The sequence below is a fragment of the Nyctereutes procyonoides genome, unplaced genomic scaffold, assembly GCF_905146905.1.
Source record: "Nyctereutes procyonoides isolate TBG_1078 unplaced genomic scaffold, NYPRO_anot_genome, whole genome shotgun sequence".
NCBI classification, from domain to species: domain Eukaryota; kingdom Metazoa; phylum Chordata; class Mammalia; order Carnivora; family Canidae; genus Nyctereutes; species Nyctereutes procyonoides.
In genome coordinates, this window is record NW_026575146.1 from 27663173 (window position 1) to 27690960 (window position 27788).

Sequence of the window (27788 nt, forward strand, 5' to 3'; positions counted from 1 at the left end):
GCTTTTTTTTTTTTGAAAAATTATGGTCATAGGAAGTTGCAAAGATAGTAGAGAGAAGAACCATGTGCCCTTCACTCCGTTTCCCTGATATAACTTACATAACTATGGTATAATATGAAACCCAGAAAAATTGACAAGTACAATGTGTGTGTAGTTCTATGACATTTAATCACATGTGTAGATTTGTGTAATGCCCACCATAATCATGATACAGAACTATGCCCTCACCACAAAGATCTCTTTCTTCTTGCTACCCTTTTATAGCACCCTCCTGCCACCATCCATAATCTCTGACAACTACTAATTTGTTCTCCACCTCTATAATTTTGTCATCTCAAGAATGTTATATAAATGGAATCATAGAATATTGGATGCTTAGAGATTGGGTTTCTTTCTTTCTTCTTTCTTTCTTTCTTTCTTTCTTTCTTTTCTTTCTTTCTTTTTCTTCTTTTTTTTTTCCACTTAGCATGATGCCTTTGAGATTCATCCAAATTATTGCATTACAAATAATTTATTCCTTATTATTAAAATAAATGTTCAAGACTGCCAGTGCTGGGTTATATGATGAGTGCATGTTTCGTTTTTTAAGAAAACTAAGCTGTTTTCCAGATTGGCTGTACATTCTCACAAGTAATGTGTGAGAGATCCAGTTTTTCTGTATCCCAGCCTGCAGTTGGTATTGTCACTATTTTTTACTTTAACTGTATTAATGGATGTGTGGTTATATCTCATCAAAATCTTAAATTGGAGGGGGAGGGGCAAGATGGCGGAAGAGCAGGGTCCCCAAATCGCCTGTCCCCACCAAATTACCTAGATAACCTTCAAACCATCCTGAAAATTTACGAATTCGGCCTGAGATGTAAAGAGAGACCAGCTGGAATGCTACAGTGAGAAGAGTCCGCGCTTCTATCAAGGTAGGAAGACGGGGAAAAAGAAATAAAGAAACAAAAGGCCTCCGAGGGGGAGGGGCCCCGCGAGGAGCCGGGCTGAGGCCGGGGCGAGTGTCCCCAGGACAGGAGAGCCCCGTCCCGGAGGAGCAGGAGCTGCACCAACCTTCCCGGGCGGGCGGAAAGGGGCTCGCAGGGAGTTGGAGCAGGACCCAGGAGGGCGGGGATGCCCTCGGGCTCCCGGGGACACTAACAGACACCTGCGCCCCCGGGAGAGTGCGCCGAGCTCCCTAAGGGCTGCAGCGCGCACGGCGGGGCCGGAGCAGCTCGGAGGGGCTCGGGGGAGGCTCCAGGGAGGGGGCTGCAGGGCGGGAGCGCGAATCCAACAGCGCAGGCCCCGGAGCACAGGGCGCCGGGACACAGCCCAGGATCCGGCCTCCCCCGGGACAGGCAGAGGCCGGGAGGGCCCAGGACAGCAAGGACGCTCCTGCCCCGAGCTGAGCAGATCAGCGGCCCCGCCCCGGAGCCTCCAGGCCCTGCGGACGGAGAACCCAGAGCCCCGAGCCCCGTAGTTCCTGCGGAGGCTGAATCCAGGCTTCCAGAGTTGCCATAGCAACTGCGGTTGTTCCTCCTGGGGCCTGACGGGGTAAACAACCCCCGCTGAGCCCTGCAGCAGGCAGGGGCAGAGCAGCTCCCCCAAGTGCTAACACCTGAGAATCAGCACAGCAGGCCCCTCCCCCAGAAGACCAGCTGGACGGACCAGTGATACTCCCCCGTGTTCCAATACAACTTGTTTCTGGCCACTCTGCACTGAGCAAAATGACTAGAAGGAAAACCTCACCTCAAAAGAAAGAATCAGAAACAGCCCTCTCTCCCACAGAGTTACAAAATCTGGATTACACTTCAATGTCAGAAAGCCAATTCAGAAGCACTATTCTACAGCTACTGGTGGCTCTAGAAAAAAGCATTAAGGACTCACGAGACTTCATGACTGCAGAATTTAGATCCAATCAGGCAGAAATTAAAAATCAATTGAATGAGATGCAATCCAAACTAGAAGTCCTAACGACGAGGGTTAACGAGGTGGAAGAACGAGTGAGTGACATAGAAGACAAGTTAATGGCAAAGAGGGAAACTGAGGAAAAAAGAGACAATCAATTAAGGGACCATGAAGACAGATTAAGGCAAATAAATGACAGTCTAAGGAAGAAAAACCTACGTTTAATAGGGGTTCCCGAGGGCGCCGAAAAGGCCAGAGGGCCAGAATATGTATTTGAACAAATCCTAGCTGAAAACTTTCCCAATCTGGGAAGGGAAACAGGCATTCAGATCCAGGAAATAGAGAGATCCCCCCCTAAAATCAATAAAAACCGTTGAACACCTCGACATCTAATAGTGAAGCTTGCAAATTCCAAAGATAAAGAGAAGATCCTTAAAGCAGCAAGAGACAAGAAGTCCCTGACTTTCATGGGGAGGAATATTAGGGTAACAGCAGACCTCTCCACAGAGACGTGGCAGGCCAGAAAGGGCTGGCAGGATATATTCAGGGTCCTAAATGAGAAGAACATGCAACAAGAATACTTTATCCAGCAAGGCTCTCATTCAAAATGGAAGGAGAGATAAAGAGCTTCCAAGATAGGCAGGAACTGAAAGAATATGTGACCTCCAAACCAGCTCTGCAAGAAATTTTAAGGGGGACTCTTAAAACTCCCCTTTAAGAAGAAGTTCAGTGGAACAATCCACAAAAACAAGGACTAAATAGATATCATGATGACACTAAACTCATATCTGTCAATAGTAACTCTGAATGTGAATGGGCTTAATTACCCCATCAAAAGGCGCAAGGTTTCAGACTGGATAAAAAAGCAGGACCCATCTATTTGCTGTCTACAAGAGACTCATTTTAGACAGAAGGACACCTACAACCTGAAAATAAAAGGTTGGAGAACCATTTACCATTCAAATGGTTCTCAAAATATACCCTAAAAACTATAGAACACTTCTGAAAGAAATTGAGGAAGACACAAAGAGATGGAAAAATATTCCATGCTCATGGATTGGCAGAATTAATATTGGGAAAATGTCAATGTTACCCAGGGCAATTTACACGTATAATGCAATCCCTATCAAAATACCATGGACTTTCTTCAGAGACTTAGAACAAATTATTTTAAGATTTGTGTGGAATCAGAAAAGACCCCAAACAGCCAGGGGAATTTTAAAAAAGAAAACCATATCTGGGGGCATCACAATGCCAGATTTCAGGTTGTACTACAAAGCTGTGTTCATCAAGACAGTGTGGTACTGGCACAAAAACAGACATATAGATCAATGGAACAGAACAGAGAACCCAGAAGTGGACCCTGAACTTTATGCTCAACTAATATACGATAAAGGAGGAAAGACAATCCACTGGAAGAAAGACAGTCTCTTCAATAAATGGTGCTGGGAAAATTGGACATCCACATGCAGAAGAATGAAACTGGACCACTCTCTTGCACCATACACAAAGATAAACTCAAAATAGATGAAAGATCTAAATGTGAGACAAGATTCCATCAAAATCCCAGAGGAGAACTCAGGCAACACCCTTTTTGAACTTGGCCACAGTAACCGGAGAAGGACAGTGTATGTTCTCATTCATTTGGGGAATATGAATAATAGTGAAAGGGAATATAAGGGAAGGGAGAAGAAATGTGTGAGAAATATCAGAAAGGGAGACAGAACATAAAGACTTCTAACTCTGGGAAATGAACTAGGGGTGGTGGAGGGGGAGGAGGGCGGGGGGTGGGGGTGAATGGGTGACGGGCACTGAGGGGTACACTTGACGGGATGAGCACTGGGTGTTATTCTGTATGTTGGTAAATTGAACACCAATAAAAATTAATTTATAAAAAAAAAACTATAAAAAAAAAACAAAATCTTAAATTGCACTTTCCTAATGCTAATGATTTTTAGCACCTCTTCATGCATTTATTGCCATCTTTATATTTCCTCAAAAATGCTGCCTATTGCCCGGGTGGCTCAGTGGTTTACCACCACCTTCAGCGCAGGGCGTGATCCTGGAGACCCGGGATCGAGTCCCACGTCGGGCTCCCTGCATGGAGCCTGCTTCTCCCTCTGCCTGTGTCTCTGCCTCTCTCTCTCTCTCTCTCTCTCTCTCTCTGTGTGTGTGTGTGTCTCTCATAAATAAATAAATAAAATCTTTTTAAAAAAAAGGTTGCCTATTTATTTTAATATATTCATAGAATCTCAAATGATATCACAGGATACCAAGTGATTTCTTCAAGTAGTAGGTGTATTTATTTATTTTTTTTAGTAGGTGTATTTATTAATAAAATATGTTAATTTTCTGAAGGAAGCCCCTTTGTGACATAACCCCAGGGACTGCGTAGAATAAAATTACAGTGTATATACCATCATATAATTAATAGCCATTAATTAAAGTTTAAGAAATATTTTCAAACCAGCAAAAAAGTATAAATAATATAAAAGACCCAAACAAAATGAATCAAGGAAAAAATCAAACCTTCGATCTTTTCCAAATAATTTAAAAACAGTATATAAGCTTGTAATTGTAAGAAGACAAAGGCTTATAATGATTTATTTGAAAAAGTATCTGTACAGAATGATATGATATAATAAATATATAACAAATAGAAGGTGAGAAAAGATAATTATTTAATCTAATATTTCTAAATTGGATTATTTTCAAGCAGCTTTCTTTATACTTGTTATTACTTTTTATTAACAACACAAGGAAAACTTTTGAAAAGTCTTGGGATAGTATGACAAGTAGACTTATCACAGGGGAACCAAATGTTGACATGATAGTTATTGAAGCTATATTTTGAATGCAGTTGATAATTCTCCTGAATAATTGAATTTACTTGAGTGAAAATATTCATTCAACCAATATTTATTAAACATCCACTGTATATCTTTTAAGCAAGTACTGTATAAGGCTCTTGGAATTAATGGACAAATGAAATATTCCTTGATTTTAAGGGACTTAAAATACAGTAGAGAGAAACAGAATTGTAAAAAGCTTAAGTGCAACTAGTATTTCCTTGAAATATTAAAAAAAAAAGGAATGAGATCTTATGGTCTAAGATAGTTAACTCTTTGAGCTTACAATAAATCTATATCGAATATTTATTTGATAGACTTTACTTATATGGCACTTTAATTTCTAATTTATTTTCATTTAGAAATTTTAAATTCATGAAAAATATACATCAAAATGAGAGAAAGATGAAAAGAGATAATAGTTAATAGCAACATTCTGTACCTAACAGTTATGAATTATATTGTTTATTTTTGCTCTATTAATTTCTCCAAAAGATTTGATTTAATTCTGGCTAATGGAAATGCTGTATATATCTGTTGTGTGCTGTAAATACTTACATATTTCAATTATTTAATAACTAAATATTGTGTAATTCTAGATTATACATGTGAGTTAACAGTCACATATTACAATGTGAAATAGTATTCTAATATTAGAACCCATGTATTAGAATGTGAATAGTCATTTCCCATGAACTTGATGTGTTTCTCAGACTGAAGACCCCAAGAAAGAAAAATAGCACAAAGTAGTATTCTCTATAGACCTGGGGGGATTTCACAAAGGAGAATGGGAAGACATGTTCCTAATCCCGCTCAGGACATGAAAGAAAAGATGCTATTTGGATAGAAGATTTCTTGAATGTTTCAAATTTGAAAGGGTTAGATGAAGTGTGTTAAAAATATCCACCACTCTGAAAAATATCTGAAATAGAATTTTCCTTTTAAAAGTCTCAGGAGCAAGGAAGATGGGCTGGATTCCTTCTCAAGGTCACTCTAACCTCTAAGGAATCTACGCATTCTCTTCTGAAAAGAACAGAGCCTCCTTCTCTCTTACCCCCAAGCTGATCAGGTGAGGTAATTGGCATTCTGTGATTGCTTTCTTAATGATGATACCACAATAAACAGTGCCATCTACTGACTAAATCCTATAAATGACTACCTCTCTTGCGTAAATACTCATTTGTTATTATCTACATATACATGAGTTGCATGCTCTATTATACTTATTTGAAACTACAAGGAATGTATAGATGGTCTATTTTGATCTTATTTTTGTTTTACAGTTGAGAAGATTGAGATACAGAAAGATCGATTTGCCCAAAATTTTGACAGTATTTTTCAGTGAGCACCACTGTGAACTGAACCCGGGAATAGAAGGAAATTTAACACTTTGGAGACGGAAATCAATCCACAAAGGTGTCCTTCCATTGGGGGAAAATCTGACAAATATGATTAATGACAAAAAGTATGAAATCCGTACAGCAAGGCAAGTTGAGAAACCGCTGATATAAAGTTTTAGGAGATGGAAATGCTCATATGCAGGTTTAAGTTTAAAAAAATGAATGAGGAAATACTAAGTTATGGTTATTCTGTTCCTCTCTTTAACAACAGAAGGTTGGAACTAATTGTTAATTGTTACAGAAGCTTGATTTGTCCTCACAGATGTGTGGTATAAAATCAACCTATTGTGCTTTAGGTTGAACTACAAAACTAAAATAAGTATAGCCATCTTACATGTAATCTTTGGATTTATGAAAAGATGAAATAGGGCCATCTCAATGAAATGCTCCCATTTTGTCATTATTAAGAATTAAGGAATTAAGGCTTGGTTTGTATTTGTGCCCAAGACATAAGTTACATCTGCAACTATTAGAGCACATCTAAATATTATTTTCAAATGGGCTCAGAGTTGTATTCTTTGTAGCATTTTAGCGCAGTGTGTCTTACTCAAGTGAGGGATTTAAGTATTTATGGAATGGAATACCGATGGAGGAGTACTCTACCTTCTTATTTAAGGTAGTAAGTTGACCATTACAATAGACTCAGGTATTATTGTGTTTAAGCTCATACAAATTTATACAAAATGTATGAGAATATTAGAAAATATACACTGAATTAAGAACCTTAGTGTTAACCAGGAGCAGAATTAATCATTTTAGAAAATATTTCCAATCATCATACTCAAACTTTGTCCCAATATCTCCTACCTTTTAAATTCAGAAAAAAACTAAAAGTACTGAAAACCCAATTTTGACTTTGAGACCATGCGAGCATAGAGGGTTGAAAAACATGTCTTTTTCTCTCTGTTACTCATACCTCCAGCTCTTTTCCGTGAGTCAAACTGAGTTTTCTAAGGAACCGGAATTCACCAGAACTAAGATGTCAATGGTAATAACATAAGAAAAACACCAGAGATAAGTGCTTTCATAGGTGCTGGGCTGCGCTGACAGACGGACATGGCACTGAAAGTGATCTGGGGACTAAAGAGAGAGATCCTTGCTGAGGGCATTGTGCTAGTCTTCACAAAGATGTCCTCTTGGCACAGAGTCAGGATACATCCCAGAGAAGCTGACTGCAGCAACTGGAGCAAATCCTGAAACCACATGACCATTCAACAGAACACACAGATACTTGTTCTCTCTACATGTATATTGGGGTTTGGATAGGATTTCAAAATATTTCACACTCAGCATCTTCTGTTTCCAAGATCTTATTTGATGACCCTTTTCTCTTTCCATTATTTGATCAGAAGATTTGGAAAGCATGACTCTGCTTCATTTTTCTATTCACCTCAGAATTAAGTTTAATACTCTATTTGCCATCTATGTGGTTGCATTTATGTTGCTGTGGCTTTTTTTTTTTTTTTACCACATATTGGCAGAAGTTTTTGACCCACTTAGATAACATTCATTTGCAGGTGACAGATGGAATCAGAATAATCCTGTATGAACATGCTCCTGCTTCTTCCTGCTTTCTCTTTATTGTGGTGAAGCTCTCCAATCCTCAGGCATCCCAAACTGAGGCGTTCACTACGTGATTAACCAACATCTGTGGGCTCCTTATAAGCTGCTTCATGTAAGTTTGGTAGTTAACAAATTGACTTTGGATTTGATCAAGTTTAAATTTAAAGGAAAGAGAGAGAGAAAGGGAGAGTAGAGAAAAAGAGAGATTGAATCATGCATATATTTACAGAGACAACAGCAACAACCAGTGCAAAATACTCACTCTGAGAAGGTAAGACATTCCACCTCTTAGCTTGTTATTTTACTTTTAAGCACAAATGGGTTGTCAAGGAATTTTCAAATTTAGAATGCAATATACGATTTTCCCTAACAGCAGAGTACTTGCCATTTTCTAGGACATGACACCAGGGCGGTAGAAGCTTTCACCTTCTGATAACAGCTCCTTAATATACAGACAGAAGTTTTTCCATCATTAATGCTCTGGCTTTTTTTTTTAAGTTTTATTTATTTATTTGAGAGAGAGAGAGAGCACAAGTAGAGGGAGCAGCAGATGGAGAGGGAGAAGCAGGCTTCCTGCTGAGCAGGGAGCCAGACAGGGGGCCATCCCAGGACTCTAAGATCATGACCTGAGCAGAAGGCAGGTGCTTAACCGACTGAGCCACCCAGGTGCCCTTGACTTTTTTTTTAAATAACAGGTGAAAACTAAGTATATATTTGGAAAAATCTTGCCCCCTTAGTGAAAAATCTCATTAAAGAGTGTGCTTATGTCTTTCCAGAGAGAGTAATAATACCAACTGTCCATTACATGCAGGTCATAATCACTCATGGTTTTAAAGTCATACTGACTGAGAGAGAGAGACGTTGTTTTTTTCTATTTCATATTACTCATATAAAGTGATCTTTACTAAATCCAAAGTCAAATATGTGGAGGACTCTGTTTAATTTTATGTAGGCGAAAATTCTGAGAGAGAGATGGAATTCTTAATATGCTTTTTTTGCCTTATGGAATAACTACTTTACTAGACAAATTCTCTCTAATTGTCAAGGCCATGCCTTAAATTAGCAAATATGATTCATGAACGTGATTCAAAGTGAAGTTTAAATAAGTACAACAATTACTTCCTCTATATCAGGTGACTAAATCTGGGACATATAATAGGATCTAGCCAATTATCTAAGCAGCAGACAGAAAATTTCTAAAAAGTAAATTCTCCGCTTGATTAATGTCCTTCAGCTACCACTTTTCAGAAGAAATATTGAAAGTTGTTAAAAATTACAACCAAGAACTTGCCACTAAACATAATCAAAAAACTGTCCTGTGGTTTCATTAGTTCTAATCTCCGCTGATTTGGGAAAAGGAATATCAATGTACTGCCCACTCACCCCTCTTTTTATTTATTTTTTTATTTTTTTAAAATCTTTAAGCATTTTTTTTTTTTTATGATAGTCACAGAGAGAAAGAGAGAGGCAGAGACACAGGCAGAGGGAGAAGCAGGCTCCATGCACCGGGAGCCCGATGTGGGATTTGATCTCGAGTCTCCAGGATCGCGCTCTGGGCCAAAGGCAGGCACCAAACCGCTGCGCCACCCAGGGATCCCTCACCCCTCTTTTTAAAAAGATCTTATCCATTTATTCGTGAGAGACACAGAGACAGAGGCAGAGGTAAAAGCAGGCTCCGTGAAGGGAGCGCGATGTGGGACTCAATTCCAGGACCCCGAGATTACAACCTGAGCCAAAGGCAGATGCTCAACCACTGAGCCACCCAGGTGGCCCTCACACCCCCTTTTATTAAGTACTTTTCTAAAGTGTCCTGAGGAGGAAAGAACAAGGTCAGCTGCTACTTCAGCCATTCTGGTTCTTTGGAACCCAATTCACTGAACTACCCATATATTTAGATCCAGCCACATTTCTGAGCAGATATTGATAAAGATAGGTAAATATTAACAATCTCTTCCAACTCTGGCAAATAGAGCTTGGAAATAAGTTTCAATATACAAAATTCAGTGACCCAGTCAGGAGAGTTATGTTCCCATGTACCATCTCCATACTGCCTCCCAGGTGGATACACCTGTGTTTCCAACACACCTGGAATAGAGTCAGAGATACCCAAGGGAAGCCCATTCAGGTAGAATGTAACACTATTCAGAACAGGGCATCAGCTGAAGTTTTTTTTTTTCCTTAGTTCTTTAGTTTTCCCATCTAAAATAGAGCCCTGGCTTGAAGACCTGCCTAATTCTTGACATTTTCTCTGTCCAGGGACTGTATCTCCTTCATATATATTATATAGATATAGATATAGATATAGATATAGATATAGATATAGATATAGATATAGATATAGATAGATATACAGATATACCTCCCATACTCTAGGAGGTCCTTTATAAGCAGGGTGAAAATATAATTTAGTATCCTTCTTTTGAGCCTCTTAAAAATGAAAAGGAAAGATTACTAATGATAACACCAGGATAACAGGCACAGAGGGCTGCATGAGCAAGTCAAGATATATGAGCATCCTATTATAAGCCTCTAGGGTTTTAGAAAAGAAATGAAAAGTCTATGGTTGGGTTGGGTGCTGCTTAGCAGATGCCTTATCATTATTCAGAGTTCATTCCTTTATGATTGTTCCTTGTCTGTCACTTCAAATGCTCCCTGGCGAAGAGATCACCTGCTCTATCCAGTTCTCAGCTTTACAACTGATCCACCTTACATTCACCACACATACAACATATGTACAACTATCTTATACAGAGTAGGAATGCATAGTAGGAATAAATAAATAATCAAGTGATATTGCTGATTTGCTAGAGTAATATAAATTCAAAACATTGACCAAGGGCTTCGGAAAGAGATTATCTAAAGTTTGCTCAGAATTATTATCACAATCTATTTGACAGAGTCCCTTGTAATATTTTGGGACAAGTGTCTCATACAAACTAATGAATGATTAGCATATTGTTCATTCAGAGAATCATCACCATTATCACCCCAGTCTACCATGCAAGATTTGTTTCTTTGGGCTTGAGTGTATTTCAAACATACATTTTCTACTCTAATATTTTCCATTTTAATTTTTACAAGGTAGGTTTGAAAATATGGCTGCATTTTCCACTGTACAATATTTTCTTTAGTTTATAATGTTTAGTTGCCACATATCCTTTGAGATATTCTGAACTTCTTTTAATAAGTACTTTTACCATTTTAGGAGGTTATGTTTTAAAAAAAGAAATGAGGGACATCTGGGTGGTTCAGTGGTTGAGTGTCTGCCTTCGGCTCAGGGTGTGATCACAGGGTCCCGGGATCGAGTCCCACATCGGGTTTCCCTGCAAGGGGCCTGCTCCTCTCTCTGCCTATGTCTCTTCCTCTCATGAATAAATAAATAAAATCTTTTAAAAAATAAAAAATAAAAAAAGAAATGAAGAACAAAACCACAATGAGATACTACTTCACATCCATTAAGATGGCTATAATAAAAACAACATATAGTAACAAGTATTGACAAGAATGTGAAGAAATTAAAACCCTCATACACTGATGGTGGGAAAGTAAAATGGTGCATCCACTTTGGAAAACAGTCTACTAGTTACTCAAAAAGTTAAACACAGTGTTATCATTTGATCTAGCAATTCCACTCCTAGGTATATAGCTAAGACAAATGAAACCATGTGAACACACAAAAACTTATACACAAATGTTCATAGCAGCATTATTTCTAAGACCCAAAAAGTAAAAATGCACAACTCGAATGTCCATTGCCTAATGAATGGATAAATAAAATGTGGCATATTCATAGAGCAGAATATTATTTGGCAATAAAAGAAATAAAATACTGATATATGCTACAATCCTGATGAACCTTGAAAGCACTGGCATAGGTGAAAGAAGTCTGTCACCAAAAAACACAATGCCATTTGTAGGAAATCTCCAGGATAAGCCAATATCTACAAACAAAAAGCAGACTCACGGTTGCCTTGTGGGAAGGTTAGGGACTAACTGTTACGATTACTTTTTGGGGTAAGAAAATGCTCTAAAATTGATGGTGGTGATAGATGCATGACTCTGTGAATATACTAAGACCCAGTGAATTATATACTTTAAAAGCCAGTAAATTATGTACTAAAAGCCAGTGGTTTGCATATGTGAATTATATCTCAATAAAGTTGTTTTAAAATAAGGTAGCTAAAATATTTTGTCTTGCAGAATAATATGTCAAGGACACATTCACAATTAAGAGATGTGTACCAAAATGACATAAATTTAAAATAGGAGTGCATAAACAATTAAGCCAAATTACAAATTAAATCATGAAGCACCCAACTCAGTAAGGTGTGATTTCCAAAAAAAAAAAAAAAAAAAAAACTCACATAGAGAAAGAATGGCCCAGGTTTTGGAATTTAAGATCCGACTTGAGTAGTGATATAAAGATAAATTGCCCAAACTCTGATGTATAGATATACCATAACTGGGCAAACCCTAGTAGATTTCTTCTCGACAGAAGATCTGTCCATTAAAGCCCAAAGGTAGAAATAATGGTTGAAAAATTTAATAGCTGCTAATGAGTATTCACACATGCACTTAACTTTTCCTCAATTTAAGTTAGTATTTATAAGTGCAAGAGAGGGGAAATAAAGCAGCTTGGGTTTGAATCCTCTATGTAATTTGATAGCTGTGTAACCCAAGGCAATGTACTTCACCTCTCCAAGCCCCAGTGTCATCATCTCTAAAATAACATATACTTTATAAGTTGTCGTAAAATAAACAGAAATGCTCTTGGCATATACAACAAGCGCCCAGATTTGCTGTTTTTATTACCCCTACTTCTAAAAACATCAGATGCAGGCTGTCATAGCTTGATGCATCTTTCCTCTGGCAATAGATTTCAGGCAGACATAGGGAAGCAAGCAAATGTCTGCTAATGAGTCTGAAACTTTAGTGTCCAATCAGTGATGAATGAGGATGAAAATCTAAAAAAACACTCTTTAAATTGCAAATGATACAGTATCTCATCCAATGGAAAATTATACCAGTCATTCTGACATCGGAGAACCGTGAACGAAGACCATGAAAACATTTCACTTCTCTGTGGATTAAGTGAACATTTGTACATATATTCCCTATTTGTTGTGTACTCCAATCTACCTTTAAATTTTAAAACAGCTCATTTTGTGTTTTCTTGTACTTTGGTTTTGATCTTTCATCCTCAAGTTTTAGTGTTGGAAGAAAATCTAGGAAAATCTCCTTTGTCTCTTCAGGAATAACTGATTATGATGCTTTCAAATTTCTGAGATTATTAACAGAAATAATGTGCAAAAACCACATGGTATCATTGAATTCTAAATTATTTTAATAATAATTATACTACTTTCCATCTTGCAAAGCAGTTAAACTGAATGTTGGCATAGAAAAACATTTGTTGCTAAAAAATGAAAATAGCTACTTTTTTCTTCCTTTTTTGACATATACATGTTCTGAATTCCATATAGTAATGAATATCTACTAACACAATATGGGACAATTTCAATATAATGTAAAATATCAAGAGTGCCAGATTTGACATTAGATTATTGGGGTTTTATTTCTGCTTCTCCTGCCTGCTAACTGATTTGGGGACATTATTTACTCTGTGCCTTGGTTTTAATGGTATAATAAAAATAATAATAATAATTCGCCAGCCTACTAGGGCTTCTGCAAGTGAAAACTGTTTAAAAGAAGACTTGGAGTATAAGAGCTCAATAAGGCTGTTATCAGTTAATAATTACTTAATAAGTAGTCAAATCAAGAGGGCAATAAATATGCAGATTCTCTTACTTGAAAACATTACAACTATTTACAGCTATGAATTAGAAACTGACCTTCTCAAGGGCAGGGGCTACGCCATATCAATCCTTGTAACCCTGTTATCTCTACTGGTGCCTGGCATGTAGTCCACACATGATGAACACGTGGGGAATGATCCTGCCCAAACCTCAGGCTTGCCTGGTTCCTCTCACCATCCAATTTCAGCTTGAAGCCCTCACCCTGGAGACCCCTCCTGGTACCACCAAGTTAAAAGCAGCTCCAGTTACTTACTACTCTCAGCTCAGTATCTACTTTACTATCTTCACATCTATTATCCACACTGCAAATTATCTTTTCCTTTGTTTACTTACTTACTATTTTTTATTCTTCCCACTAGAATACAAAATTCACGGAACTCATGAAGCTAGTACCTATTTTATTTGCAATATCATCACAGAACAGTGCTAGAAACATGCTAGTTTCTCCACAAATACCTGCCAAATGAAGGAATTTATTGTTGGGTAGAAGTGAAGTTTTAGGACATAAGGCAGTAACTTGTAAAGAGGAGGTATTTCCTGTCTTTCCAACTTGTTGTACTTTGGATTTTCCGCAAGGTAGACTTTGCGTTTGGGATGTTTTTCAGGGAGCGTCTCTGGAATCAATACCTGTGGCGGTGGAGGGGAGACATAGAATTGACCAGGAAGAAATGTAGCTGTGAAGTAGGCTGGCAGCCCCAACCAAGCTCCCAGGTTAGCTTTGGAACTGCAATGTCTCATCAGTTTTCCTGTGTTGTGTTGAAACAGCCATGACTTTACACATCCGTCTCCATCAGCCATTGTCTGTGGCTAACCCACAAAAGGGCGTGACCTTGGCAAGGGGGGTGCCTGCAGCTGAGGGGATCCGGGCAGGATCAAGGCTGAAAGGGAAATCTGGATGGTGCATCTTTACTTCCACTGCTCATTCTGTATTTCTCATTCTTCCTTTTAGACCTTTTGCTCTATCACTCAAAAACTTTACTGTGTGTTTTCCATGTGCCAGGCAGAGTCTCGAGTTCTGGGAATTTAACAATGAGCAAAACAGAGCCCTTAACCTCAAGGGGGTCAACATTCTAGAAAAGGAAGATAAATATATATAACTTAGGAAATTGTAAGTGTTATAAAGAAAAATACTTCAGGTTAAGGTGAGGAAGATATTTTTTAGCTGACATCTGAAGGAAGTTGGGGAGAAAGTCCTATTTGTATTTGGACAACGCATACCAGGAGAAGGAGCATCAAATGGGAAGCGCTGATGTATTCATGCAGCACCAAGAGGGGCCCATGTTGGGAGGGTTGTAGGGTATGAGACCAGTTGAGGTGGGGTGGCTGATTTATGAATTGTATTCTAAGGTTCAAATTTTGGAAACTTAGAGTTTTCTTCAGTACTTTCCTGACTCTCTGCCCAAAAGTTAGTCTTTTATCCTGACAAAGCATATTTAGTTTGGGATTTGACAAACTCTCCTATTTATATGTTGTTCCATGGACTTATTTGGCTGTTTACAAGCAAGGGGCAAGAAAAGCCTCTGTAACCAATGATTGTAATTTTACTTCAACAGCTGAAGTCTCCCAGATGTTTGCTGTTTTCCACTTTCCTCAGAGAGAGGTTTTAGATGCATCTGTTTGCTGAATTAATATTTTACATCTTGTTTTCCCTTCCTTGGAGGATTTCTTTTCTCTTAAGAGGTTTTATTTTTAATTACTTTTTCTTTATATTCATGATATTGGTTATTTGAGGTAGGTGATCTAACCTGATACACAATTCACCATAGACTTTGTAACAAGAGCAGAACTATGGCTAAACAAAACCAAAACAAAAAAGGCTATGCTATGCACTTTCATCAGGGGGGAACATGAGGCATTCCTCCCAGTATCCTTAGAGAAACTAAGTGGCTTTATATTCATAAATATTCTACTTTAACATATGTAATTCATCATGCATCAGCAAAGAGGCAAACAAGATCACATTTGTACGAAGCAAGGACAGAAGTCAGTGTGGGGCCGGGTAGCCTCAGGGCCCAGAGGATGCTAACCCACCAAACTGCAGAGTCAAACACCTAGCCCCAATAGTTATAGAAGCACAATAAGAACAAACCTGAGCCAATCTCATTTGGAACAGCTTCTTCAGCATCTAAGTTCACAACTGAGTATTCAATTCTCTTGATAGCCTCCAGAAGGATGGTGACTCCTTCTCAGGCTTTGCCTTCAGAGCTTACCCCAATGCCAATGGAAGCTTAGAATCACTCTCATTTAACCAGAGATAAGTAAAGCAAAAGAAAATGAGGGGAAATATTGCATGAGGTAGAACTGAATTAAAAACTGGAAAATAATTTCTGACCAACCAATATATTCTTCTCCTTGAAAGTTGGGAAAGTGTGCACTGGAACACTGTTATCTCCCCATCTCTCTTTCATTAAGGGAAGAACAGAAAACCTATCTTCCTTTGAGGACAGAGTAAGCATTCTTTGATATACTCTCAAGTGCCATGATATAATCCGGAGAATAGTTGGGGTTCATGTAAAGACAGTAGAGTCTTCAGCAGCTGCCCTGCAAGTAGTCTACTAGCTGCTGACATTTGACATCTTATTTTTGTTCTCCTTTGGGGAAGAAGAATATAGAGCTTAAGATGACACTCCATCTATCCACAGCCAAGAAATGAATGACCAGGGTCAAAAGAGCTATGATAGGCGCTCGAATGGAATTTAAAGTTCAGAGCATGTAACCAAGACAAACAATATAACGGGTTCTCAGAAATCCTAAATTTCTATTTCTCTAGCTTTCCGTGTGTTCTCTTCTTATTTGATTTTGCATTCTCATCTTACTCCTAAATCTTTACTTGCCTCTGGTCTTTTATGCTAGCCAAGATACCAACAAGTTAGTACAAATAAATGAGACAATGATATGGCCTGCTGAGTTAAGAAGAACTTTATTAGAATGTAGGACCCAAAGATGATGTAAATTTGGTAGATGGAAAGAAAGTAGATATGACAATCAGAAGAAAAAATAAGAGCATGCAGTACACACTAAATTGTCTTTGCTGGGAAGCAGTGTGTATGTGGTGGTGGTTGGAAATATGATGAAAGGGAGAGGTTTAGGTGGTCTAGGGCAGAAGAAGAAACTTTAATGTGGATGACAACTATTTTATATATTTTTCTCTTTTCAGCATAGTTGCTATTTAACTCCCCTCCTTAGTCTCAACTGCTAAGTCCAGTCATCTCCTGCTCTGAGATGAGCTGAGTTCTTATGATAAAAGTTTTGAATGGGCGTGGAGAATATTCTTTCAGTCCCTGATCTATAAAATATATAACTCATACATTGTCAAGAGTTCTTTGCAAACAAATGAAATGGTTCTATTAAGTAAAGATAAAAATTCATTAGAAAGATACTGATGATAAAACGTATGCATAGGGACAGATAAACAAACTTTGGGAAACCTACAAATCTGATTCTTTGGATGTAATTTCAAGATACCAGGAACCATCTCTAAAGACTGTTGCAATGGGAAGATTCTGTTCCAATCATTTTCCTTCTTCATTTATCTCTCCTAAGGATAGAAATTGCCATGTTGAAAGTATGATTGGCCTAGCCTGAATAACACATCAACCATTACTGGATGGGATGAGGGATGGGAAGGAAGGGGGAGGGGGTCCTATGACTGCCATCCCAGCAAAATCATGTGGAATGGGAGAGGGTCAGGCATACACCCAAAGAAGGGATACCAAGAAGATCAAAACCAGATGAACACATTATAATTTGGGAGCTGACACTGCTCATGTTTTCTATCATGATAACAAAAGAAGTGCAGCAGAAAAAGGGAGGTTGTGAAGCAAAGGGAGGAAAGAAGAGAGAGAGAAAATGAGTAATTTGAAATGTCAGGAATTTCAAAAGATGCTTGGTTTGTAGCTGAAGGCACTACTGCAAATTCCTGGCACACAACTATTTGAAACAAAGAAAATAAATAATATTACTATTGTTCTTTGAAAGAAAACATTAAGCATGACTTTGTGAAATGGAAAATTCTCTTGAAACTTATTTTGGTAAGTCTCTTTCATTAGTCTGTATCTATTTTTCCCCTCTTACGTGTTTTACAATCCAAACTTAATATTTAAAGTGGGTTAATGGCAAAAATAAAGACGAGGTCATTTAGTGAAGATTTTTCTTCATCACATCAGAGTTAATTGAAAGGGCCCATCTTCCGTTCTCCTCAAAGTCAAATAACACATGGGATACATTTGCAAGCTCCTCATTGAAAGCCAGTAGTGAACTCAAGTGCCATCAGTCACTCCACCCTGACCCAGAATTTTTAAAAGTTGTTTTTATTAGCTTTGTGCCAGTTAAAATAATGGACTCATACAACTTTATTAGAAGAGTTACTTTATATTATTTTAAGAAAAATTGTTAAACCTAATTTGATGTTTTCATTTAACTTTTTTCCATCGTTCCTATTTTTACATGCAAAATATGTTAACACCTTGACTTGCCTTATTGTTATCTTTTCCTAAGAATTGCAGTTCATAGTAACAACACAAATGTTCATCAATAAGACACTGATTAAATAAACTATAGCTTATGCATATATGGAGTACTATGTGGAAGTTAAAAAGAACAGGGTAGCTCCATCTGCACTGTCAATGGCATGGTGAAAAAAGCAAGTTATAAAACATACCCTACATTTTATAACATATAAAAATTAAACAAAAGCAAAATTACATATATATATATATATATATATATATATATATATATATACGCATTGAAGAGGGTCCAGAAGAGCCTAGAAGGATATGCATCTGGGAAGGGAACTGGATTGGATATGGGGAAAAGTATACAATTGCTTTTTGGTATTATTTGACTTGTAATGGGAATATATTACTTGCACACTTAAAAATAAATTTAAAAATCTTCAAAGAATCATTACCTAAAGAGCTTTTTAAAAAAAACTAATGAAAAAAATGAAAAAAAAAAAAAAACTAATGAAAATAGGGGCTCTTGGATGGTTCAGTGAGTTGAGCTCTTGATTTTGGTTCAGGTCATGCTTTAGGATTCAGATCAAGCCCCATGTCGGCTCCATGCTCACTTGGGAGTCTGCTTAGGAGTCTCTCTCCCTTTCCCTCTACCCCTCCCCCCGCTCACTCTTTGTCTCTCCCTCTCATGTAAATAACTAAGTCTAAAAAAAAAAACTGGTGAAAACAACATGAATAATTATCTTCATTACTACAAATCCTCAGTTAATTCAAGCTCACTCAAATCAAAATGCAGTGTTCTGTCTTCCCAATTGATAATGTTTTTAAAGGTCAAAGGTCAAGTCTGTAATTCTGCTGTTTGACCTCTCTAGTATTGAGTATTATACTGCCATGATTAAGGCTCAGTCAGTACTCTAAGGATCAATGCTCATTTGAGTTCTACCTATTGTATAATAATTGTGTTTGTATGCCAAAAACTTGGTTATAGTTCTCATTGAGATAAAGCAGGTATTTATTCTCAACAAACATACCATACAAATCAATACAGAACTTTTCCTGAGCAACTATTATATGCTGGACACTACAATAAATGATTTGAATATAAATAATAATTATTACTTACTAGTCTTAACAAGCTTGTGAGGCAGGTCAGGTGTTCCCAATCCTTTCAAACCCCTAGAATCACCTCGGAAGCTTTTTAACAAGAGATTCTCATTCAATTGATAAATGGATGGGCCCAAAGCACCACTTTTGTTTAAAGGCTTCCCATTGATTCTGTACATACATATTTCATTAGTAAAATATAATATTATTATAATTCACATGCCACTTACCCTAACCTGGGATCTTGAAATACCTCTCTAAATTCCAAATACCTAAGTGTTAAATGAAAAGCATTATATTCAGAACATGGTTTTAAACAGAGGCTGAGATGAAAGCTATAGCTCATCATGTGCAAAGTGTCTTCTGGAAACAGTATGTGTTCTATGACACATGTATTACATTACCCACTGATGTAATTGGCATTTCCTTGTTTTTACTGGTTTCTATCTGACCTTTCATGAAACCCTTTCATATTTCTTATTTTACATGGAAGATAATGCAGTGAGGGTCAGATCTGGAGCCAAGATATGCCATAGTTCTAATCCCAGCTCTACAGTTGACTATCACTGTAGTTCTTGAAAATTAATAATTCTAGCATTTGTGCCTACAGAGTGAATCATATTAGCAGTACTAGGAACATTTTGAGAAATGAAATGTAAAAATATGAAGATCACATATGAATGATCATATGTTTACTTTGGGCACCATAAATCCAAAATGGCAATGGCAACTTGGAAAAACAGCCATTTCGAAAGAACTGTCTAGTTTTCTTGTCAATAAAGAAAAGAAATCTTTGCTTATCAAGAGAAAATTCTCCTCCAAATGTATATTAAAATAGAAAGGTATAATATATATGTGGCTGACATTATAGGTCAAGAATAGTTATAAACTAGAGCATGACACATCAAGATATCCAATAGTCTTACTTTAACTGAAGTACTGCTTCATTGAGTAATTTGAGTGTTTTTAATTGTGGTGTCCTGTTTAGCTGCAGGAACGTTTTTAAAAAAATTAGATTGTAAAAATGTTCTTGATTTTGCAAGCACTATAGAAACATAACTATATATGTTGTTATGTATGCCAATATCACAACTCTGCAGTTGTCAGATGTGCAGATGTTGCTGTTCACCTGGTAAATGAAAATGAGGAATGAAAAAAATAATCATCAGTGTAATCAAAAATTAAAGTTTATTATCCCAAGTCAATATGTCTTTATCACTGTTTCAAATCATTCAGGAAACACATAAAACCTAATTCCTTCATATTATTCTAAATATTTAGCATTTTATCAGCAATTTACAGAAAGGGAGAATATATTTTCAAAGTTTTCACCTAGTTAATAAATTTATACTTTGTGAAATAAGGTAGTGTGAAATGTTGTTAACATATTTGCATTTACTTAAAGAAATTACATTAAGAATAGTATCAATTTTTTGTTTTCACTTGTTAAACTGAGGTTAAATATTATTTTAAAAATTTCAATGTTGTCTCTCCTTTCATCCTTTTTCCTTTCTCCATACTGTAACCCAAATTGCTTCAAGAATATGAACTAGCTTTGTAAAATGTTTTGCTGACACAAATGACAATAATTCAAACATAGATTAAATTTCACCTTCTAATCTTAAGGGCTTTTTTCAAAAATAGAAATTTGTTTGGAAAGTAATAATTTGGTGTTTACTGAACCTCAAACATTCAGAAAGAATCTTTGATCTCTTGTTCACTCTCATAAATCTCTCAGCAACAAACCATGTTTTAGTAAAACAAAAAATCAGGTCACCACCCTCCCCTTTACTGCTCAGAAAATTTACTCTGTTAGACCTTTTTAAAAGAGCATCTCATCTAAAACCCTACAATATCTTCCTGGAGTTAATTATGATAATGATTTAAGAGTCAGGATAAGCAAGAATGGAAAATTAAAAGAAAAACTAAAAAAAGAAAAATGATATTTAAGAGACTGTTTTTATAACTTTATACTTATTAAATTCAATTCATATGTAAGAATATTTTTTATTCATCTATTGTAATTTTTTTTGAGATTATACAAAGGATCAGCTAATTTTTTGTCACATCTTTCTCTGCCATGAATCTAGGTTTTCCTTTGCAGAACCAGTGAAATCCAATTAAAGACCATCACAATATTTCCTAATAATTTTGGAGAAAAGCAAAACAAAAACAACGTGATTTGTATTACTTTCTTCCTCTTGCCCTTTTGTCCTTTGGGCAAATCTGTCCATTTATCCTTCTCTGAGAGACTCATGATAGAATTCCCTGGTGCACCACAGCTGTCTAGGGTTGGTAGAGCAAATGAAATACATTGAGAGAAGAAGGACCACAGTGCAAGACTCATGTTTAATATGTGTCCACTCTAATTTGCCTCATCACTTTTGAGTTATAGATGTAGGAAATCAAATTTTCTAACAAGTTTATATGCTGTGTTCACTAGTATAGCTAGTATCTGCCCCATTACATTGTTATTACAATATCATTGACTTTATCTTATGCTGTGCCTTTTATTCCCATGACTTACTCATTCTATAACTGGAGTCCAGTATATCTCATTCCTCTTCACCCATTTTGCCCAACCTCTTCCCACTGCAACCATCAGTTTTTTCTCTGTATTTATAATTCTAATTCTGCTTTTTGTTTATTCATTTTTAATACTCCATTTATGAAAGGAATAATATGGTATTTATCTTTCTCTGTCTCACTTATTTTACTCAGCATAATACCCTCTAAATCCATCTATGTTTTCTCAAATGGCATGATCTTGTTCTTTGTTATGGCTGTGTAATATTCCATGATATATACACATATATACACACACATACACCACATTTTCCTTCTCCATTTGTCTGCTGATAGACACTTAGGAAGCTGGACTACTTTGTAACACCACACACAAAAATAAACTCAAAATGGATTAAAGACCTAAACATGAGACCTGAAACCATAAAAATTCTAGAAGACAACACAGGCAATAATTTCTCTGACATCAGCCATAGCAACATTGTTCTAAATATGGCTCCTCGGGCAAGGGAAATGAAAACAAAAATAAACTATCAGGACTACCTCAAAACAAAAAGCTTTTTCACATCAAAGGAGATCATTAGCAAAACAAAAAGAAAACCTACTGAATGAGAGAAGATACTTGCAAACGATAGATCCGATAAGGGGTTAGTACCAAAATAGACAAAGAATTTACATAACTCAACACCAAAATAATTTAAAAATGGGCAGAGGACTCAAACAGATATTTTTCCAAAGAAGACATCCAGATGGCCAAGAGACACATGAAAAGATGCTCAACATCACTCATCATCAGGGAAATGCAAGTCAAAACCACAGTGATATCTTACACCAATAAGAATGGCTAAAATAAAAATGACAAGAAACAACAAGTGTTGGTGAGGATGAAGAGAGAAAGGAACCCTTGTGCACTCTCCATGGGAATGTGAATTGACACAGCTATTGTGGAAAACAGCTTGAAGTTTCCTCAAAAAATTAAAAATTACTTAAGTAAAAATAGAAATGACATATGATCCAATAATCCTATTCTTGGATAATCCTATTCTTCTATTTTTCCAGGGAAAAAGAAAACACTAACTCAAAAGATTTTTTTCTCTACTCTTTGGTTTCATTAATGACTAATTAAGTAATGTGTCTGTTTACTTGCTCAGTTACATATTTGCATCATATTTTAGAATTTCTCTTATGATGTTTTTGAAGAATTTATAGGCATTAGGTAAGAATTTTATTTAGACTTTCATGGTTAAAAGCAATGAAAAGTTAATTATTCAGATAATAAATTGGAATCAATTCAAATCAACATGAAGAACACCATTATTCATCAAACTTTCAACTTTGTGTTATAATGAAGTAACATCTACACTGTGAAAAATATTAGATTATGGTAGTAAGCATTTCACTCTAGGAATGTCTCATGAGTAGAGAAATAAAAAAAACTAAAATGATGTTAAGGGTGCACATTAAAGGTGGTATTGTTCTATTCCAGCACCTTAGAAATGCTATGTTTCATGGTTTGTATCTTATCAATTGCCTTTTGTGTAGTGTAGCAGTGTCAGTGTGTCCATTCCAGAAAAAAAAAATCACATGAAAGACATATTTCCCAGGCCAGTGTATATTTGGCCCTAATTTTAAAAAATAAAATAGGGGAGGAAGTGCGTAGGTTTTGCATAAATATACATGGAACAAATGAAAGAGATCTGTGATGAAGCAAATTGTTTGCATGTGTGGCTTTATCTTTATAGCCAAAATGGCTTACTCAGTCAAACATGTGAGCTGAATCTGGCTCTTGCTCTAGAAATTATCCCAAGCCATGTCATATTGCCCACAACACTTCCCAACTTTGCTAGAACAATTTAACTCTGCACACTTACATTTGGCAGGTACTGTGCTAGGCAGTGTTCTAGACATTGCAGGTGATGTCAAAGAAAGACTCCCCAGAGGGCTCACAGGGCCATAGGCATGAGTAGTTACCAAACAAACCAAAGTAAAGCATCATTTATGAAATCCATGGAGAATCAAAGGTTAGAGACATTCTCCCCAACTTAAGGGGGTGACAAGATAATAGAAAAAGGGTTTCTTGGAGGAATCTCTCAGGAATATAAAGGATTTCAAGTGGTGGAGATAGCACAGGAGAAGTAGAGTCAGGAAACTCAGGAAGAAGTGTTAAGCGCTGAGAATTTAATGGTAGGCTAGGGATAAGGAATAGGATTAGAGACTTATTGTACTTTCATTTCTTAAGCAAGACTTCAGCCAATTAAAGAGGAGCAGCCATGGTTAGAACTGCTCATTAACAATTAAAAATGAAAATCTCTTTCACATGACTGGATATAGCTCCTTAACCAAGTTCAATGAAGCATTCAACATCAATATAACTTAATGGCTTTACTTAGAATTGATTTTATCGCTTTGTATATTTTTGAAACTGAATACTTTCTTTTCTATATATGCAATAATTTAAAATGTAACCTAACTGAGCAAGCAATATTCCAATGGGTCATTACTGCTTCAATTCATGAAATGCATATAAATTACATCTGTACTTGGCTAAATGATTTGTTTATTCAGAGAGGTAAATTTCTTGGCATTCTATAGACCAAAAATCCCAATTTTCTCATCAGCACTTTCATTTTTCTAGCAGCATTTTTGTTATTAACTAGGCATCAAAACTAATCTGTAAACATTTATTAATACCTCATAAAATAGTATTTAATATGTGCGACTCCACTGCTCTTAAATATATCAGAATTGTATCTGAACCTATGTCTATTCCATTTACTCATGGAGGAGGGTGACTTTCATCACTAATTAAAGGAAACCATAAATAAATATGGGGCCGCTGCAATAATTCACAGATTTTTAATTTGATTTTTACTATAGTTTTATAGAGTCATATTACTAATCTTATTACTTATGAGAAAACTGATGATCATTAAGGTAAAATAATTTGCCCATAAGGTTAGTCACACACAAACATGGCTGTTTTTCAAATGCCAGCCTATTAAATTCCAAACCACATATTCTTTCCACTATACTATAGTGTCTTTCTGAAAGAAAAGACTTGTGAAGTGAGACACAATTGTCAAATTGTAGTGTTTTATATATATGTATATATGTATATATGTAATACATATATATGCTTACACGTATATACATATATGTGTATAAATTATTTCTGGGATTTTAGATTGATTCTCATTTTAAGATTTTAAGATATGATATGAAACAGGCATTACCTATTTCATAAATCAAAAAGAGTGTCCATGGATATTCCCTCATTATTATTTGTATCCTGAAATAGATAAAGCACCAACTATTTTGTATCAACAGTGATATGACCTTAACGGTGTTCAGAATCGAAACATCCAACATTTTTTCACAAATCTGAAATTTATTTTTCCAAGGAATTTTTCCAATAATTTAAAAACCATGTTTTGTTTAAAAGATAACTGGGCAATTTAATCCAAATATTTCTGACTTACTGATACTCAGACTCATAAAACAATTCTTTGATAAGGAAGGGTTATGGTGAATAAACATATTTTGAGGACTGAACAAATATTTTTTTATTTTTTTGTAAATACAATAATTAATGCAGTAAAGATTAATTCAATATTTGGAGCATTTAAGGTTAATTTAAAACCAAGGAAATATAGATAACATACATATATAATAAAAATACAGAAGTAAGGAAGAAAGAGAAAATTGGAATATGGAATGAAAGAATAAAGAAAGGAAGGGGGAGAGAGAGAGAGAAATGGAGGGAAAGAGAGGGGAAAGGAAGGGAGGGAAAAGAGAGAGGCTAGGAAAGAAATGATTTATCTGGTATTTTCATATTGCTTTTCAGTGTCAAATAGTCTTTTCATGTATGTTACCTGACATTCCCTCACAACTCTGCATCTGGTATCATGAGTTGATTGTATAACTAAATGAAGACATTCAGATTGTGAGCTAAAGTAATTCAAAATGAGGATAGCCAATGTAAAATCTTTCTAAAACAACTTGGGGTACAAATTGTGGTGCAGGTGTGATGTGCATCATATGTTCCTCTGCAGAGTACAGGTCTTTACCTCTCCATCACCGGTCCTCAAACGTTGGCCTGTACCAGACTAACCTGGAAGTCTTATCAAAACACAGATTGACAGGCCTCAAGCCAGAGTTTCTGCTACAAGAGGTCTGAGGCAAGGCCCAAGAATTTGCATTTCTCACCTTCCCAGGTGATGCTGCCACTGCTGGTCTGGGACCACGTTTGAGAATAGCCACTATAGCCTGTCCTCTGGAGGTCTGGCTTCTGAGCAGGAGACCTCTGTGTGCAACGTCTTTGTATCAGCCACTACTTCTCACATCATTTGTGAGCCAGGACTACAAATAGGAAGTAAAATTTGATTTCTTTTTCCTTCCTCAATTTTAGTCTTTCCCACACTGGGGAGAGCTCCCTTTAAAAATGGCCGAAGCAGCACAGGCTAGAAGATGCACAATCCAACAGCCAACATGCCCTGCCTCCCTCCAATTCCTGCCTTCATAGTCACCCAAAAGTGTCATTTCAAGGACTCAAAATCTCTTTTAACTCTGCCTGAAATTCTTCTAAGCAAGATTTATTCCTACGTATCAAGGAGTATTTTTCCTCACATTTCCTTTGTCCAACTGTAAAAAATGATCCACTATTTTTTTTTCCAGTAGTTGATGAAAAGCAATGATTGAGCTTTCTGTTTACTGAGCAGGGGAGCATCCAGGGGTGGAAGGTGGTCTGGGTAACATTCGATGGGGAGGACAAGGCAAGTCCAGAGCCCAGGATAGATAAAGACAGGAGGAGCAGGAGGGAGTGGGCAGCCAGAGCAATACTATTCCTGCTGGGAGGTGTGGGGGAAGATGACCCGAAAGATGAGCTCTCTTCCCCCTGCATCCTTAACCTGCTAAGACCCAGGCTGCACTAGTCAATGAAGGGTGTTGGCAACAGGTAGGGAGCAGAGGGGCAGGGATGCTAACTAAAGCAAGACAGCTGCAGTAAGCCAGATGGGTGATTTTTTTCATATTTTAGTTTGGATATTTGGATTGATTATTAGCCAAAGCCGTTTCTGAAAAGACTGAGGAAAGGTACAAAGAGAGGTGAGACTAGCTTGCCTCATTTTGCAAAAGAGAGGTTCTATGTTCTTGCTGCACCCTCACCTCCTGACCATAGAGGGGGTGACCACTGTGGCTTTCAGTGGCTCAGACCAATTTTTTCAGGGCAAGAGAAAACTCTCAATGAAAAAGTTTAGCAGATGCTCTTAAGACATCTTTGGAAAAGTGTAGTCAATAGGAAATTAGAGGATTGATAACACTTTAAAACCATTTGCATAAAAACAAACACTTTGGGACTGCATGAATATCACGGAGTCTTGGGCTTGTTCAAGAAGTCCTACAAGGGGGCGCCCAGGTGGCTCAGTCAGTTAAGCATCTGCCTTCGGCTCAGGTCATGATCACAGGTCATAATCCCAGGGTCCTTGGATGGAGTGGCACATGGGATGGAGCTCCCTGCTCAGCAGGGAGTCTGCTTCTCCCTCTCCCTCTGCCCCTCCCCTCTGCTTGGGCACCTGCAAGAAATATTTCACTTATTCCTTTTTCGACATTTTGCTATTTTTCTCTGAACTGATCTCCTTTCCATTTTATGCAGGAAAGGTTATTAAGCATTTCAAGAGCATAAACATTTTACCTTCAAAACTTTTGGTACTTCAGTCATAATACTGTTATTATGGGGCTATAAATCTAACATGAGATTAATTTCTCTTTCCAATACCTATCAGCTGCTATTTAGGAGAAGTACCTTTATATTTCTATCCTGGAGGCCCAATCTCATGCCAAGTAGAATTATTATTTTTTTTTTTGGAGCAATGCCTCCAAGTCATACGTCACAGAAAGGCAATGTCCCATCATTGTATTTTTCTGAGCACTTGAGACATATCCTCAGGGTACTTTTACCAACTGTATTCAAGCCATCAATGTGAACCCTTCCCAATATGTTATTATTATAATTATATGTAGCCAGTGTTTTTTGGATTGTGAACCTTTTTTATAAGTAACATATCACTTGATTATCTCAACAATTCCGTAGTTATCCCACTTTGTGGGTTAAAAAAACATTGAGGTTCGGGAAGATGAATGGACTTGCCTTAATCAGCTAATGAGGGGGTAATGACAGAGGATTTTGGA

The 27788-nt window shown here is 36.9% G+C and overlaps 1 long non-coding RNA gene across 2 annotated transcripts in view; it reads left to right on the forward strand.

Annotated features, from left to right (window-relative positions):
• Window positions 1-7837: 7837 nt before the first annotated feature.
• The window catches only part of LOC129500850 (uncharacterized), a 73898-nt gene continuing 53947 nt past the window's right edge, over window positions 7838-27788 (forward strand). The window contains exons 1-2 of one of the 2 annotated variants that reach the window (XR_008662608.1): window positions 7849-7970; window positions 14121-14226. This is a non-coding gene — a long non-coding RNA (uncharacterized LOC129500850). Of the gene's footprint in view, window positions 7971-14120; window positions 14227-27788 lie in introns of both variants that reach the window. The other variant, XR_008662609.1, reaches the window with a different exon arrangement.